The 8518-nt window shown below is 48.4% G+C and overlaps 1 long non-coding RNA gene across 1 annotated transcript; it reads right to left on the bottom strand.

The window, feature by feature from the left end:
- Positions 1–5064: 5064 nt before the first annotated feature.
- On the bottom strand, positions 5065–7294 carry LOC125413020 (uncharacterized). The gene is made up of 2 exons (XR_007235802.3): positions 6907–7294; positions 5065–6365 (listed from the first exon to the last, which is right to left on the bottom strand). It is a non-coding gene; the product is annotated as an uncharacterized LOC125413020 (long non-coding RNA).
- Positions 7295–8518: the final 1224 nt, after the last annotated feature.

Genomic DNA, 8518 nt, shown 5'->3' with positions numbered 1-8518 from the left:
TTGTTTGTTTGTTTGTTTGGTTGCTTGCTTGTTTGATTTTCGAGACAGGGTTCCTCTGCTTAGCCCTGGCTGTCCTGGAACTCACTATGTAGACCAGGCTGGCCTCGAACTCAGATATCCGCCTGCCTCTGCCTCCAGAGTGCTGGTATTAAAGGCGTGCACCACTGCTGCCATTATTTTTACTTTTAATTGTGTGCATGCCCATGTCTCTGCGTGTGAGCATGTGCGTGTGAGCACAGTTGTGTGGCAGCCAGAAGAGGCTGTCGAATTCTCAGGTGCTTGACCCATGGGTGGTGGTTGTGAGCCACCTGACAAGGGCGCTGAGAACTGAACTCTGGTCCAGACAAGAATTTGTACTTGCTCTTAACTGCTGAGCCATCTCCCCAACCCTACAGACTTTACTTTTGATCAGGAAGGTGCACTCTAAGAGGCAACACCTCGAGACAGGAAGTGAATTTGGTTTTCATTCTAACTCAGGTGAGGGTTGGTGGCTGTGTCTTTTCCCAGGAGCTGAGGTCTAATCTAACAATGTTATATCAGTTCCCTGTACCAAGAAGAAAAGAGTCACTTCAAATTCTTGGACTAGAGCGCAGGCCTGTGTGTAAAGGAATGGGGAGGATTTGCGCGAAACACATTTGCGTGAAAGTCTTACCACGTCCAGAGATAAAAATATTTCGTTTTCTTGTCCTAAAACTGGGTTTTATGGCATCCTTGGTGTCTGCTACACTTTGCTTAACTTGCGCCTGGCTCTCATTCTGACCCCCAGATAGTCCGGATGCTTGCCTCTCACTAAGCTCTCTCAGTTTGCCAGCAGGATGGATGCCAGATGTTAAGAGGCTTGCTCAGCTTTGGAGACCCTAGGGATGGAGGGTCAGTTCCTGTCCCCACTCTGGGGCTGCCAGGGCACGCTGTCCAGAAACAGGCTCTCTCAGCCCAGCAGTCACCTTCTGATCCTACAGACCTGGTTGGAGGCCAGGGTCAACTTCCTCACTGTATTTGGCCAAGTCTGCATGGCCTAAGACTTTCTCCTTCAGTCCAGCCATTTTGCCATAACCTTTGACCTTCCCAGCTGCCCACTGTACCAGCATTCCAGGAAACCCAAGATCTTTGTACAAGCTGAAATATTGATCCTCAAAATGAGAGCTGGGGGCGTGGCTATTGCTTTCAGTTTTGTGTGTATGGTTTTATTTTTGTTGTTTTGAGACAGGGTTTTTCTATTATGTGGCTCTGCCTGTCCTGGAACTCACCTCTGACTCCCTAGTACTGGGATGAAAGGTGTGAACCAAAATGCTCGGCTTTTTCAAAGTTTTGAAACTTTTTTATTTTTAGTTTTGTGTGTGTGTGTGTGTGTGTACCTCAGTGCAGGCACCCGAAGGGGTCAGAAGAGGCTATTGGATCCCCTAGAGCTGGAGCTACAGGCAGTTGTGAGCAGACTCACACAAATGCTGGGAAGTGAACGTGGGTCCTTGGGAAGAGCACCACTGAGCCATCTCTTCAGCCTCCGTCACTTTCTGCATGAGGTCCACTTTGCCCCTCACATATGACACACAATCTGCATTTTGCCAGCACTTCCAAGTTGCAAACCTGCCGTATACATCAGACCCATTGCCCAGCTAACTTATGCTTCATGCCTATCCGTTACCCTACTCCCCTCCAGCAGAGTGCCGGGCCCAGGAGGTCAGGGATCCATGGTTCTTTGTTCCATGATATATAGCAAGGATTTAGAATGGGACCCCACACAAAGTAGATGTATAGTCAACAGTTGCCGAACGTATGAGCAAGTGAAAGACATTGACTTAGAACTGGCTGGTTGGAGGAAATTCCTTGGGTAGAGAATTAAGTGGTAGTGTACTGGAGGCTAGAGGTAGAAGTTAGATGAATCGCGTGTACTTGACCTGAGCTTCTAGGTTAGGAAGCCTCCTCTCATTCTCTCGTCCTGTCTACTGTGGAAAGGAGAGAAAGTACTGTGTGTGCAAAGTGTGTCTTCCTAGTTTCTAGGATCATCCAGGAGATTTCTAAGACAAATGGGCAGGGATACCCATCCATGTGATGGGGGTCTATAGAACTGCACTGTCTCTCTGGGCTCAGTGGGTTATGCCTGCCATCAACCAACAGCATGATCAAAAAAAAGAAAGAAAGAAAGAAAAAGAAGAAAAGAAAAAAAAAGAAAAGAAAGAAAGAAAGAAAGAAAGAAAGAGTTCCTGAGAAGAGGATATGACAGAAAGAGTACAAGCCTCACTTTGCCTTTAATCCAGCACTCAGGAGGCCGAGGCAGGTGGATCTCTGTGAGTCTGCAGTCAACCTGGGTCTACAGAGCAAGTTCCAGACAGCCAAAGCTATACAGAGAAACCCTGTCATGAAAATCAAGACTATATTCAGACCATATTCAGTTTCCATTTCTCTCACTGGGCAGCAGGTCTGCAGCTGGGCGGTAATACTAGAAAAATGATACCCCAAGATGCCTTTGCCCTCATTCCCAGAACCTGCACTGGTTAGTTTTGTTTTTTTCAATTTGGCATGAGCCAGGGTCATTTGGGAAGAGGGAACTTCGTCAGAGAAAATGTCTCCGTTCCTTTGTCTGCTTCTGGGATGTTCTATTGATTAATTGTTGATGTGGCAGTGCCCAGCCTACTGTGAGCCATGCCACCCCTGGGTGAGTGGTTCTGGGTGGTATAAGAAGGCAGGTTGGGCCAGCCATGAGGGGCAGGTCAGTAAGCCACTCCCCTCCGTGGTTTAGCTTCAGTTCCTGCCTCCAGGCTCCTGCCTCGGCTTCCCTTCTTGGTGATCTATAAGGTAGAAGATGAAATAAACGCCTCCATCCTCAAGTTGCTTTGGGTGATGGTCTTTATCACAGCAACAGAAATCTAAGACATAAGCTATACTGCATGGCAAGGTGGCCTTGCCTGTGTTTTTATTTCGTTTTGTTTTGTGAAACAAGGTCTCTCTCGATCAGTGGTTCTCAAACTTCCTAATGCCGTAACCTTTTAATGTAGTTCTTCAGATTGTGGTGAACCCCAACCATGAAATCATTTTTCCTTAGTACTTCATAACTGTAATTTTACTACCATATTAATCATAATATAAATATCTGATATGCAGGGTATCTGATATTTGACCCCAGTGAAGGGAGTCATGACCCAGAGGTCGAGAAACACTGTTCTATATAGTCCTGACTGTCAGGGAACTCACTATGTAGATCAGGTTAACCCCAAACTCACAGATGCTTGCCTCTGCCTCCCAAGTGCTGGGATTAAAGGCAAATACCACTATGCCTGTGTGTTTTTTGTGTGTTTTTTGAATACTATGTTTATATGTTTGTGTGAATCTCTCTCTCTCTGTTTCTCTCTCTCTCTCTCTGAAACAGGGTCTTACTATATAGCCCTGGCTAGTCTGGAACTCAATATGTAGACCAAACTGGCCTCAGATTCACAGAGATCTTCCTACCTGCGTCCAAAGTGCTGGGATTAGAGGCGTGTGCCACATTACGGCAGCAATGGAAACTGAATGCCTTGAGCCTCTGTTTTCTCAGCTGTGAAATGGGAGGGAGTGAGGGTCCATGTGCTGACTGGTAGCAGCGGGTAAAGACAGTCAGAGTGTTCTCTGCAGTGTGAGGCTGGAAGTTGCTCTGACTGTGAGTTCCACTCCTTAACCAGAAGGACAGGCTTATCTCTCCTCCTAGAGTGAGGCGAAGAAGAGAACCACCAACGGCTTGGTACACACCAGGGTGCTAGGAACATTCGAGAATGGTGGGTCCTTCATTTTCGGTTCTGAGAAGTCACTCAGCAGTTGCCACACTCAAGATGAGAGGAGGGGGCTTCGGGGTGACGACAAATCCTTTATGTTAGATGTCTGTCCCTGTAGCTCAGCAAGCCTGGCCCTCCTAGATGAATTCAAACAGAAAAACATGCCAGGGAAGCCCTGTGACTTTTTCAGGTTGGGGTCTCTTCAGATGCCTCAGGCACTGGAAAGATTTCCACACTGCCAGCACCCCTCTTTCTTTTCTTTTCTTTGAGGGGTATTTCGAAACAGGGTTTTTCTGTGTAACAGCCCTGGCTGTCCTAGAACTAGCTCTGTAGACCAGGCTGGCCTCACACTCACAGCGATCCACCTGCCTCTGCCTCCCAAGGGCTGGGATTAAAGGTGTGCCCCACCACCACCTGGCAGGCACCCCTCTTTCTAACCTCCCTCCTTCTCTTTCTGCTTTATTCTCATTGGCAGGTGAGCAGGGGGCTGGCCACTGAACTCACATGAACATGTAGGGTATGTGCTCTAAATTGAACACAAAAGTGCCAGGGTCTGCCTGTGCCAACCCCAGGGGTGCGGATTCCAGGCTTGGGGTGTAGCTTTGAGGTGCTCAGCATGGGCAAGACCTTGGCTTGATCCCCCAACACTGGAGAAACAATGCTTCAAAGCAGGCAGGTGGTGGCGCAGACTCTACTCCTTAAGGAGGGCCAAGAGCCACACATGTGGTTGACTACAAAAGTGGACAGGAGGCCACCACTTGCGTCCCAGCCCCAGTAGGCGGCTCCACTCCCCTCGGGAAGCACAGTATAAACCCCAAACAGTGGTGGCACATGCCTTTAATCCCAGCACTTGGGAGGCAGAGGCAGGCGAATCTCTTAAATTCGAAGCCAGTCTGGTCTACAGATGGAGTTCCAGGACAGCCAGGGCTACACAGAGAAACCCTGTCTCAAAAAACCAAAACAAACAAATCAACCCCAAAACACACACCAGCCACGGCTGAAGGTCTCTTAGGGGTCATTGAACCCAAATCCCTTGCCATACACTTGGGGGTACTGGGCCACAAACAGAAGAATCTCCCATCAACTTGTCACGATGGCAACAATGAGACCTCAGACCTTCTTCTCGGGGCAGAATATATTCTATGCACCCAAGCTGTGGGAAAAGCAATACTAAGATTCCCAGACTGCCGCTGAGACCCCCGCCCCAATGACTGCAGCTCTATAGCTTGGCTGGCCCAAGCCATCCTGTTTATTGGAAGCCAGAGGGAATTATCGCAGAGGTAATCAAGGTCTCCCAAGATCAAGTACGAACAGCCACACGTCCAGATATTCACTCATTTATTTATTATTTATACCACACCCACTTCCCAAAAAGTGTTTGAGGTGGCTCCCCATAAAAGCCACACAAACGGTGTAACTATTCAAAAGAGAATAAACATCTAGATGGCTCAAGCCGTTCAGGATTTCAGGCTCCGGTGAAGGACCAAAGAGGGGTTTTGCTTTGTTTTGAGACAATATATAACCTAGGCTGATCGCAAACTTGAGATCCTCCTGTCTCAGCCTTTCAAATACTGGGATCTACAGGCTTGTGCCCCCATGACTGGCCCCAAAAGAAACCTTTGATCTCAGGTACTTAAACAGGTCAGCGTTTGAATGTGACCATTGAAGGGAGCCCGATCATTTCAAGGAATTCAAATGAGGGCACTGGCAGAGTGGGAACATGGGCACCGAAGGGAAGAACAAAAAAAAAACAAAAAAACAAAAAACAAGAACAAGTATAGGAATCCATATACACTCGTTTTTTGTCTTAGCCCATCTTCTGTTGCCAGAACAGAGTATACAGAGGTCTAGCACAATATGGTGATTCAGGCCTGAAATCCCAGGGCTTAGGAGGCTACCGCAAGAGAATCAAAAGTTCATCAAAACCATTAAAAACAAAAACAAAAGCCAAAACATAGTGTGGTGGGGGCAGCGCTAGAGAATGGAAAATGTCGCTCATGATTCAGGACAGGAAACCCGTGAGCATGACATTGGGGGAAGGATCATACTACTTCATGGGAGAAAGCAGAGGGATATGGGAAAGAAACAAAACCCAAGGCCAGGCTCACTAATCACCTTCTCTTGTAGTATTGAATTCTACCCGTGGAGTTGAGGAACACACTCCGGGAATTCCTCAAGGCCCAGCCCCAACAATAGCAACCAAGTATCAACATTTCACAGGAGAGGTCCTGATCACATCTGGGAGTCCCTGGATTTGCTTCTCAACAACAAAAAGGAAAGCGAGCCTGTAGTATCACTCCAGCAGCATGACCAAGAGCCTATTATATATAAGCTGGTTTCTCCATGGAGATTGTTAACATCTAAAGCCTGCTTCTTTCTAGGAGCAGGAGCAATGAGGGCTGTGGTGGACACAGCTCCTCCCAGGTTCCCAGGCTGCACACAGCACACTCATGGAGCAGCACACACAACCTCCCGCCTGCCCACCCTGGCCGCGGTTGGCCCAGGTTGAGCCAGTCTCCACAGGGCCTCCTTTATACCTACTGCGGTGGACGCTGCCACATTGCTGCCCGGGGCCTATGGGTTCTGGCTCCCTGATCCTTCAGTCACTGGTGAAGAAGTATCCTACAGCAAGACAGAAGATTTGGGTTCAAACAGGGCACAGAATGACAGGTTAACTTTGATGGATGGGAGATGGCAGGAGATGACAGTAAGAGCCAGCAGCAGGCCAAGTTTTCCTGGTTTTTCTCTGCAGAGATGCCTGGTCCACAGCGCAACCAGCTGTGTCTCTTTATATGCTGCTCTCATGCACCCCCTTTTTTGTTTTTTTGAGACAGGGTTTCTCTGTAGCTTTGGGGCCTGCCCTGGAACTAGCTCTTGTAGTCCAGGCTGGCCTTGAACTCACAGAGATCCACCTGCCTCTGCCTCCCGAGTGCTGGGATTAAAGGCAGGCACCATCACCACCTGGCTCGGTCATGCTTTCCTTTCCCCTCCCTCCCAAACTGTGTTTTAAGTCCCAATAAAAATACTGCTCCCTGAACTTGACTTCAGCTTCTTTCCCCCTGGGTGACCTGGACCTAAAAGTCACTGTGTAGACCAGGCTGCTTCCACACTCACAGAGATACCCAACCCCTGTCTCCCGAGTGCTGGGATTAAAGGTACGCACCTTTTGGGTGTTTGGGCTTCCTTTTTGAGACAGCCCTTGCAGATTTTGACTGCAGATAAACGATTTGGAGGTCTATCTGCTTTCCTGAAGAACAGGGTAAGGCCTGATGCTGCATTCTAGCAAGTTCCCAGCTGATGTCATTGTTACTGGTCCAGCAAAGTAGTAGAGTCCAAGGACAACGGAACCAGGATTCCTTCAGGAAGTTCATTCCCTCTCGTCTCTGGACAGAGCACTGACGGCTGTGCATTTACCTGGCCTCGGGTGGTTCCTCGCATCCGCTAACATTTTCTGAAAAGGAAAAAGAAAGACTTTCCATTTTGAAAAAGAGACTGTCCTGGGTAAAGGCCATGCCCCTCCTCTCATGGGCTGAGTGGAAAGTAAGGAGCCAATGAGGGAGGTGCAGCAAAGGGAGCTGACAGGAAGACCTCAAACAGGTTACAACTTCCCAGGTGAGGGGGTGGGGCTTATTGGTAAAGCACTTGTCTGTCAAGCCCAAGACTGTCAAACAATAAATATTTTAAAAGTAAACCACAAAGATGGGGCTGGGGGATAGATCAGCAGACAAAGTGCTCGCCTGACGAGCAGGACACGCATTAGAGCCCCGGAGCCCACAAAAAGCAGGCAGCACCTGAAGTCCGAGTGCACTCGAGAGAAGGAAACAAATCTGGTGGCTCAGCCTTTGTGAGTTCCAGGGCAGTGAGAACCCTGTCGAAAGAAACAAGGTGTGATTGGGCAGTGGTGCCGCACACCTTTAATCCCAGCACTCGGGAAGCAAAGACAGGCGGACCTCCGTAAATTCAAGGTCAGACTGGTCTACAGAGTAAGTTCCAGGACAGGCGCCAAAGCTACAGAGAAACGCTGTCTCATCCCATTCCTGGTTGGAACTGGCATAGCTGGCTCGACAGCCACAGGCGCACCACCACCACCACCACCACCACCACCACCACCATGAGAAAGTTCCTTAGAAAATTACTTAACCTTGCCCCAGGGACTTGAGGTAAAAAATGCCCCAACTAACTGCTGATTTTTGCTGAATAAAGACTTTCAAATCTCTCTGGTTTTGAGAGGTCCTTGGGCGTCTTTGTCCCATGACAATCTGAAGTTGTTTTCTGATCCTCACACATGTGCACACACGTTTGTACATGTGCACTCACATTCACATGAACATGTCCACATATACAGATATACATGCACACAACCAAAAGATGAACAAATAAGCAAAAACAAATGATTGGGCCACAAGAGGAAAGGTGAGTGTTGAGGGCAAGTGTGTGTGCATGTGTGTGTGTGTGTGTGTGTGTGTGTGTGGTGTGTGTTTGAGGACAGGGACATGGGATGATCCAAATGTAAAAGTAGGAAATCTGAATTAGTAATAAGACTTGCACAACCAGCATACCCTGGCGTGGTTTGGGCCTTCTCTTGCGTACTCCTTGTTTGTCAGGACCTGCTCATCTTTTTCTTCATGGCCAACAGAGAAAGTCACTAGTGGTGAGGAAAATCTAGGCAGAGAGCCTACCCTTCCATGGCACAGATGAGGGAGCTGTGGCCCCCAGAGGGCCTGAAGTCATGCCATAGAGTGAACTGGAGGTCAGTTATGTTGAACCTGGAAGCA

The sequence above is a fragment of the Myodes glareolus genome, chromosome 2, assembly GCF_982192425.1.
Source record: "Myodes glareolus chromosome 2, mMyoGla1.1, whole genome shotgun sequence".
Lineage (NCBI taxonomy): Eukaryota > Metazoa > Chordata > Mammalia > Rodentia > Cricetidae > Myodes > Myodes glareolus.
The sequence above is the reverse complement of the archived record's forward strand: the minus strand, read 5'-3'. Positions and strand labels throughout refer to the sequence as shown.